Source organism: Camelina sativa, chromosome 7 (assembly GCF_000633955.1).
Source record: "Camelina sativa cultivar DH55 chromosome 7, Cs, whole genome shotgun sequence".
Classification (NCBI taxonomy): Eukaryota; Viridiplantae; Streptophyta; class Magnoliopsida; order Brassicales; family Brassicaceae; genus Camelina; species Camelina sativa.
In genome coordinates, this window is record NC_025691.1 from 9,448,710 (window position 1) to 9,457,771 (window position 9,062).

The 9,062-nt window shown below is 38.9% G+C and overlaps 2 pseudogenes; both read right to left on the reverse strand.

The window, feature by feature from the left end:
- Window positions 1-4,547, reverse strand: part of LOC104700804 — a 13,506-nt pseudogene extending 8,959 nt beyond the window's left edge.
- The window catches only part of LOC104704474, an 8,138-nt pseudogene continuing 4,765 nt past the window's right edge, over window positions 5,690-9,062 (reverse strand).

Here is a 9,062-nt window from a genome sequence, read left to right on the forward strand (position 1 = left end):
AAAGTCTAGCCAAAAAGTTTAATCATGTTTCAGTCTCTAGAAAGCATGATCTCCAGAGACGTTTAAACAATGTACCTAAGATAGGAAAAACCATGGCTGCATATTTAGATGAGATTAAGGCTATTAGTGATCAGTTAGACTCCATAGGCTTCCCAGTCTCAGATCAGGAGAAAATTTATGGTGCTCTAAGTGGATTAGGTCCAGAATATCAGTCTATTGACACATATGTTGAGAACTCCATGGACCAGTTTCCAGGACCAACCTTTGAAGATGTGGAGTTCAAGCTGATCAACTTTGAGAACAAGCTTCTCAAATATTCTGAGACACCTGCAGTCTCTCCTCATATGGCGTTTCACACTGGTCGTGAGTACTCCAACAGAGGCTGTGGTTAGAATAATGGCAGAAACAGAGGTTACAGAGGACGTGGCTACTCTACTCGTGGTCGTGGATTCCACCAACAGATCAACACTTCAAACTCCGGTTCCTCTGAACGACCTACTTGTCAGATCTGTGGGAAGTATGGTCACTCTGCAGTAAACTGCTTTAAGCGGTTTGATCATGCCTACCAATCAGAAGAACTTCACAATGCTTTAGCGGCTATGAGGATAACAGATCAATCAGGTCCACCAGGACATGAGTGGTATCCAGACTCGGGTGCTACTGCACACATCACCAACAATGTGGAAGCTCTCCAGTCCGTTGAACCTTACACTGGTGATGATAGAGTAATGGTAGGGAATGGAGACTTCCTTCCCATCACTCACATTGGTTCAGTTCCTCTTCAAACTCTTCAAGGTACATTTCTACCTCTGAAAGATGTATTGGTCTGTCCTCAAATGGCTAAGTCTCTTATGTCTGTTTCAAAACTCCGTGATGATTATCCCTGTTCCGTCAAATTTGATTCTGATGGTGTCCTTGTGAAGGACAAGCGGACAAAGCTGCACCTAGCACAAGGAAAGAGACATAAAGATCTCTATAAGTTGGAAAATCATCAATTGCAAGCTTTTTACTCCTCTCGGCAGCAAGCAACAAGTGATGAAGTGTGGCACATGCGTCTTGGTCACCCTAATAAGGATATTCTCCAGCTTCTTTCAAGTAGTAAAGCTATAGTAATGAATAAAACAAGCTCTCGTGTGTGTGATGCTTGTCAGTTGGGAAAGACATGTAAACTCCCGTTTCTTGCTTCAGAATTTGTTTCTACTAGACCTCTTGAACGCATTCATTGTGACTTATGGGGTCCTGCACCTGTTGTTTCTACACAGGGCTTTCGGTTTTATGAAATCTTTATTGATAATTTCTCAAGATTCGTCTGGTTTTATCCATTAAAGACCAAATCAGACTTCTACTCAGTGTTTGTCATGTTTCAACAGTTGGTGGAAAACTTATTTTCTCAGAAAATTGCTTACTTTCAGTGTGATGGAGGGGGTGAGTTTACAAACAACAAATTGGTGACACATCTGGCAAGTCATGGTATAAAACAACTCATCTCTTGTCCATATACACCTGAACAGAATGGTCTAGCTGAGCGTAAACACAGGCATATCACTGAGTTAGGTATGTCAATGCTTTTTCAGAGTAAAGATCCTTCTTCTCTCTGGGTAGAGGCTTTCTACACTGCAAGTTTTCTGGGAAATCTTCTTCCCTCATCGGTTTTACCTGATCATAAAAGTCCATTTGAGATGCTCATGGGTAAATCTCATGTCTATACTTCACTAAGAGTCTTTGGTTGTGCTTGTTACCCATACCTTAGACCATATGCTAAGAACAAGTTTGATCCCAAGTCCCTTCTCTGTGTTTTCTTGGGATATAACGAGAAATACAAGGGGTATCGATGCTATCATCCGCCTACAGGAAGAGTCTTTATCTGCAGACATGCCCTTTTTGATGAAGCTCACTTTCCTTTTGGTTCCTCCTATGCTCATCTTCTGCCTCCATCATCAACACCGCTTGCAATTGCTTGGAGACAAAGTCTTTCACCACCATCGTCACCTCAATAGTCTTCCACATTGTCATCACAATCCGCTACTGCTGAAGCTAGTGATCCATTGACTATTGTGGTGGAGGGATGTCCTGAGCGTACGTCAGGCTTTGATCCTGTTACTATTGGCGACAGCGTCCCTCTGTCCACAGACAGTCCAGTGGTTGTCTCTAGTTCAGCTCCATCAACAGTGTTTCCCAACAATGAAGTCACTACAACTCCAAGCTCGCCGACAGTCACAACGGATGATGAGATATCTTTATTTACCGATGATGACTTTCCTCCTTTATCATGCAATGAAGACTCTACCTCCTCAACACTGAACACTCATCCCATGACTACAAGAAGGAAAGCAGGAGTGATAAAGCCAAATCCTAAATATGCTCTAGTTACTGTAAAACAGAACTATCCTGAACCAAAGACAGTGCAATCAGCCTTGAAAGATGAAGGATGGACAGATGCAATGACCGATNACTCGATTAGAGGTTTTGCTCTATGTTACTCAAACCAGTAATGGGCCTGCTATAGTCGAGCTTAACAAAAGAAGAGAAGTGGGCCTTACGACCAAACCAGAGCCCACCAAGTCTGTCCCACAAACTCTGCATCAAGACAGAGGATCTCTGCAGAACTGTGACGCAAGGACTGTTAAGTNAGCCCCAAGAGCATGGTTTGACAAATTTAGTACCTTTTTGCTCGATTTTGGCTTCTTCTGCAGTCTCGCTGATCCATCGCTATTCGTGTATGACAAGGGTTTAGACAAAATGTATCTCTTGCTTTATGTGGATGATATGTGTCTCACTGGAAACAATGATGCTCTCATCAAACACCTTCTTGACAGTCTTGCCAAAGAATTCATGATGAAATATTTGGGTCCTCTGCATTACTTCCTTGGAGTACAGGCTCACTTTCACAGAGATGGATTGTTCTTGAGCCAAGAAAAGTATGCTACGGATCTTCTCATTAATGCTGGAATGAAAGATTGTTCTCCGATGCCTACTCCTCTTCCTCTGCAACTCGACAAATTACATGGTCAACATGAGCTGTTTTCCGATCCAACTTATTTTAGGAGCTTAGCAGGAAAGCTTCAATATCTTACCTTAACTCGTCCAGACATTCAGTTCTCTGTTAACTATGTCTGTCAAAAGATGCATCAGCCGACAGTGTCAGATTTTCAACTTCTGAAGCGGATACTTAGATACGTTAAAGGCACAGTTCGAATGGGGATCAATCTGTACAGCAACTCTGCTTCTAACTTCACCGCCTTTAGTGACAGTGATTACGCAGGCTGCAAAGACACAAGACGTTCAACAGGCGGATTCTGTACGTTTCTTGGAACCAATATCATCTCCTGGTCTGCTAAGCGCCATCCCACAGTCTCCAAGTCTTCTACTGAAGCAGAGTATCGGACTATGTCAGAAGTGGCTTCGGAGATGAAGTGGATATCATCTCTCCTCCGTGATCTGGGTATAGCTCAACCAGACACCCCAGAACTTTTCTGTGATAATCTCTCTGCCATATACCTCTCTGCCAATCCCACTCTTCATAACCGGTCCAAACATTTTGATACTGATTTTCACTATGTGAGGGAACGTGTTGCCCTTGGCACATTGGTGGTTAAACACATTTCTGCACACTCCCAGCTCGCCGATGTGTTTACCAAGTCACTACCTCAACAACTTTTTTTTCTCTTCGTTCCAAACTTGGTGTTTGCTTACCACCCAACACAAGTTTGCGGGGGTGTATGAGACAAAACCAAACTCGATTAGAGGTTTTGCTCTATGTTACTCAAACCAGTAATGGGCCTGCTATAGTCGAGCTTAACAAAAGAAGAGAAGTGGGCCTTACGACCAAACCAGAGCCCACCAAGTCTGTCCCACAAACTCTGCATCAAGACAGAGGATCTCTGCAGAACTGTGACGCAAGGACTGTTAAGTCTGTTCCTCAAATCAAGCTGAGCAACACGGTCAAGCCTGCTCCCCAAATCAAGCTGAACAACCGTTACGATTGTCTCCTATCACAAGATGCCTTCGGCAACTAGTCTTATGTCGTTTATGACAACTCATCATTTATGCTTTATGCTTTCTGTCTATATAAAACGAGAGTAGATGTAAGCTTGTTTTCTTAAGTTGAAAAAAGGTTTTTCACCATTATCTTCTTCATCAAGCTTTTATCAAGATCTTGAAAGATCTTTCACTTTTCTCGAAAGATCTTTCACTTTTCTCCAAAGAGGTATATAAGTAGGGTGGAATGTTTCAATCCATAGATCATTTTATAGAGACAATTATATTCCATTATATCACTATAAATTTTTACTTTTTTGTGAAAACACTATAAATTTTTACTTTTTTGTGAAAACAATATAAATATATACATGCACACAAAAGAATGAAAAGATCCGAGAACTAGCTTAGACATAAAACTAAAGAAAAAAAGTAATAAAATCAACATGACTCACCTTTCTCGAAATCGCTTTTTGATCCAATCAATATTTTAGAAGAAGAGAAAGTGTGAGTTCTTTGTGTTTTTAGGCTTTTAGCTAATAGATTGAGTAGAGGATAGTTGACTCTTATCCGACGACCAGCTTTTGTGAAAATGAATGGCCATAATTTAATTCTTATAAGCATAATTGAAGCCATATTATCACTTCTCTGATTACATTAATTTGTTCCACAAAAAAAAAAAAAAAAAAAAAAAANTTTAACTATTATTGGATTCTATTTTTTTTTTCTTTTTTTTTTGGCAACAATATACAAGATTGGCTTAAAACCAATGAGGCAGAACATGTTTACATAGGTAATAAGATGTGTTTACATAGGTTATTGGATTCTAATTTCATTATCGGATATTTGTGTACGGCAATGTTTCCATAAACTTTCTACCGTTGATTATAATTGTTGATGGCACATTTTCTGTCGGTAGCTTTGATTAGGTTAGACACGATTATAATCTAGAGAATAATTGAAACACATAGCTTTTAGTAACCAAAATCGCCATTACCTTCTAAACTAAACAGAGTTCAATAATTGAGCTCATCTCCAAGTCCATAGGAATAAGCTCAGGCTCATCAATCTCTAATCCGTTATGGATATATATATGTAGCAATATAGATTTTTGAAAAAAAAAATACAGTATTTATGAAAAACATGATCAACAAATATGTAAACCAACACCCTCGTAAATATCAGCAGTAAGTGCTCCCAGTGCCCGACAAATCAGTTAAAAACTATGTCCTAAAAAATATAGTCATAATTTTCCTAGTATAAAAACTATAGACTAAAAAGAAAAATCAGTTAAACAAAACATCTAATTTTAAAAATATAGATACAAATGTCCTAAAAAAACTGTAACAGAACATTTTTTGAGTATTTGGGGGCCTCATTGTATCAAAAAAATTTCCAAAAAATGTGGGGACCCCATTGCAATGTTTCATTTCAATGGGGTCAAGTCCGGCTCTGAGTGCTCCCGACCTGTAAAAAGGGAAACCTTTGTTTTTATTATATTCCAAGTTGTGTTGCTTTATATATTTTGTCAAAAATATTTGATTCACTGAATCAGCAAAGGAATAGATATGAATTGTCGTACCAGAGTTGGTGAAAACCGTCTATCTCTCTCTCTCCCTCTCTCCCTCGCTCTCTCTTTCGACAAACATACTGACAAGCATACCCATGAATTGAACCGCATACAACATACTAGCTTTCTTGGAGATCAGTCTTAGTAAAGTTGAACAAGAGAAATGTGTTGGACTTTGTAGTAATCCTCTCCTCCTCTAGACAATTTCTCCTTGAATTCCAAATGATCTGTCTGGATTTTCAGATCCTTTAAAGAATAGATGAATTGCAGCCCATTAGGAAGCTGCTTTAATCTTTTAAACTGACTGATAGACAAAATATGGAGAAGGGGCATGGAGCCTTCTTCTACTATCCACTCTTCCCATTCCTCTAATCCATAGAAGTCAAGCGTATGCAACTGGGGAAACCCACCGCCTGAGCAGACTGACCTCTTTCAAATGAAGATTTATTCGAGAAACTGACCTCTTTCAAATGAAGCAACTTCTCTAGAATCGGCATAGGATCCTCTTCCAAACGACAATAACTTAGAGATACGGTTGTAAGGCGAGAAGGCAAGTGTTGTTCATCAGGTAACTTTGGCATATATGTCCTCAACGTCAGACTTTTGAGATGAACGCAATCCAAAACTAATCCTGCTTCATCATTTTTTTGGTTATTATATATAGTCAGATTCTCCAAGTGTCTCAATTCACTTAGGGCTGAAGATAAAGCTTCCACAGTACACCCGCCATGAATAAGATACAGAGAGCCCCAAGCCTTGTCATGCCGTGAAGATCACTCAAACTGCTTCTCTTTGTTGAGAAACTGTCCAACGTCTCCAGGTTGACTAGATTACCCAATTCCATCTTTACCTCATTATGTATTCTCCGCGGAAGAGCGAGGTATGTCAATTCTCGCATCTCTTTCATGACATTGTGCATGTAGGTTGAAGAATACTCCATGTCTACAAATAGGTTTCGATAGAGAAGTTGCTTCAGATTTCGCATGGATGATGGTAGATAAGATACTTTCGCGAGATATAAACTTAAATATCTCAAGTGGATGCTTTCCAATGCTAGAAGGTAACTTTCCTCCTTTAAAACTAACACCAGAGAGATCTAAAACCCTCAACAACTGTAGTCTGCCAGATAACAAACCTGAACTAACCAAAACATGCCACCAATCATCCTTCACAATCAAGAGAGATCTAAGTTTTGGATTCATCATCACCTCCTCTAGTTGATACTTATTAGTGGCTAGTCTGCGAGATTTACAAGGAGCTTTAGAGTTTGCAACTGATCTCCCACGAACAATCTGTATGAAATTCTCTTCTTCAGCTTTAAGTAGACAAACTTCTCTCATCATGTCATGTAAGTGACATGTTTCAAATCTTGAAGTATCACTGTCTCGTTCAGAAATCACCATGTTTCTCATCATCAATTCTTCTCTATATCCATCTGCGACCTCTCGAGTGGTTGCTCTATCAAAATACCTCGGCCTTGGTATTTCTTCTGCAGCCCATAAATAGGACAATTTCCCAACAGATATTGTAAAATCCTCTGGGAAATGGGCAAGCTAGAGGAAGCATTGCTTCAAATAAAGAGGCAGCTCTTCAAAACTCATATACAAAATATGATATACTGAACTGATATCATTGAAGCTTGTCCCTCCTACGATGAAAGATCCAATATTATCATACACCCTTTTCCACTCACTTAATGTGTGTTGGGCAGCTAACAACCCTCCTAACACCTTAATGGCCAATGGTAGTCCTCCACAATGTTTGATCATTTTCTTGCCCATCTCTTCCATTTCCACATCAACTATAAATTCTGCACATCATCACAATGTAGTACTTGGGCTTTGAAATGAAGATATGATGCAACTAAACATAAAAGAAGTTTCTATAATTTAAAAAAAAAAAAAATCCTTGAAAGCTTACCAGCTGTATCTTTTCTAGGAAATGCCATCCTTCGGAAAAGTGTCCAGCTTTCTCCAGGGTTTAGGCATTCTGGTTTAAAAGGGACACATGTTGGATCTGCATGTAAAGCCACTCTCGTTGCGAGAAGTTAGTATTACCTTCAATCCTGCAATGTATTTTAACAAAATATATACATATATCACATGTGTATTCCTTGTCATGTTCAATATATTTCTTAATCAAAGGGTAGTGTAAGTTTAAGAATAAGATGTCACCTTTCTTTGATGGAAACACAGGCTTTATTCTGTCCAAATCTTCTTCTTTCCACATGTCATCCAAGACAATCAAAGAATTACTGGTTTCCAACAGTCCAAAAAGTTTTTCCTGAAGCTCGTCTTCAGTCATATTTGAGTATATTTGCTCATCATGTTTTGGACTAAGTTTCTGCAAGATCATCTGCCACACATATCTTCTTGTAAAATGTTGTGAAATACAGACCCACGCAACTCCTTTGAAATGAGTTTTCACCATCTCATGATTAAAAACTTGTCGTGCCAGGGTAGTTTTGCCAATACCGCCCATCCCAGTTACAGAAACTACTTGAATGTTAACTTCTTCCACCAGATAGTGATAAGCTCATAAGAGTGTATATGAGAGGTAAAAGAGAACATGTGCAAACGAGAGTGCACGTGAGAATGAAGCTGGAGAGAAGAAGAAGTCATTTACGTTTCCATAACAAACTATGTTAGAACCTTTAGTATAAATAGGTGCTGTGGCGTTCGTTGGTGAGGCATGTTGAAGGTTGTGTGTTGTTGAAGCTTCTCCTGCGTGAGAAGGGAGCCTGCGTGCTTTGTTACGGTGTGATAGGTGATTGAGGACTGTAACTCAATCTCTATCAAATGGTGCGTTTGTGTGCTCGGATTGAATCTAACGCTAGGGATCTCGTTACGATTCCGATCTTTACCGGTGAAGGTTTGCGTCCATGGCTGTCATGGATGGATGAGTATTTTGTGCGAGAAGGTTACAATGATTCAGAGAAACTCAATTTCCCTCAAAGTTTCATGGAAGACGAAGCTGCGTCTTGGCTCTATAGACGACAGAAGACGTTTCTCTTTTATTGAGATATGGAAAACTGGAGATCGACCATGGTGGAGATGACAAACCCAAGAATATGTAAATTATGAAGATTGAGAAGAATTTAGAATGTATAGTTTAGGAATATTTACATTTATTTAAATATATTATTTACATTTACATTATCTTAGTTTAGGAAATTTTTTGTATATATAAGAGAACATAAGTTGTAACATTATAATCATGAGAGTCTAATACTAATTTTTTTTAAACACCTTTGTATTTTTACTCTCATCAAATCTATTATGGTATCAGAGTCGATTAATCCTGTGGATCTCTATTCTTATGGGTTATGGTTTTGTTTGCTTCCGTGTTTATAATGTTCTATCTCTTAAAAAAAAAATCTCTAATTTCTTTGACCTATTGTTGCTTGCTTCCTATACAAGCTTCACTCTTTTTTATTTTATTCCTCTTTCTCGTGTTAAGAAACCGAGCAGGTTGGTTGTGTCTTTGGATTTTCCAAAAAAAAAAAAAAAAAAAA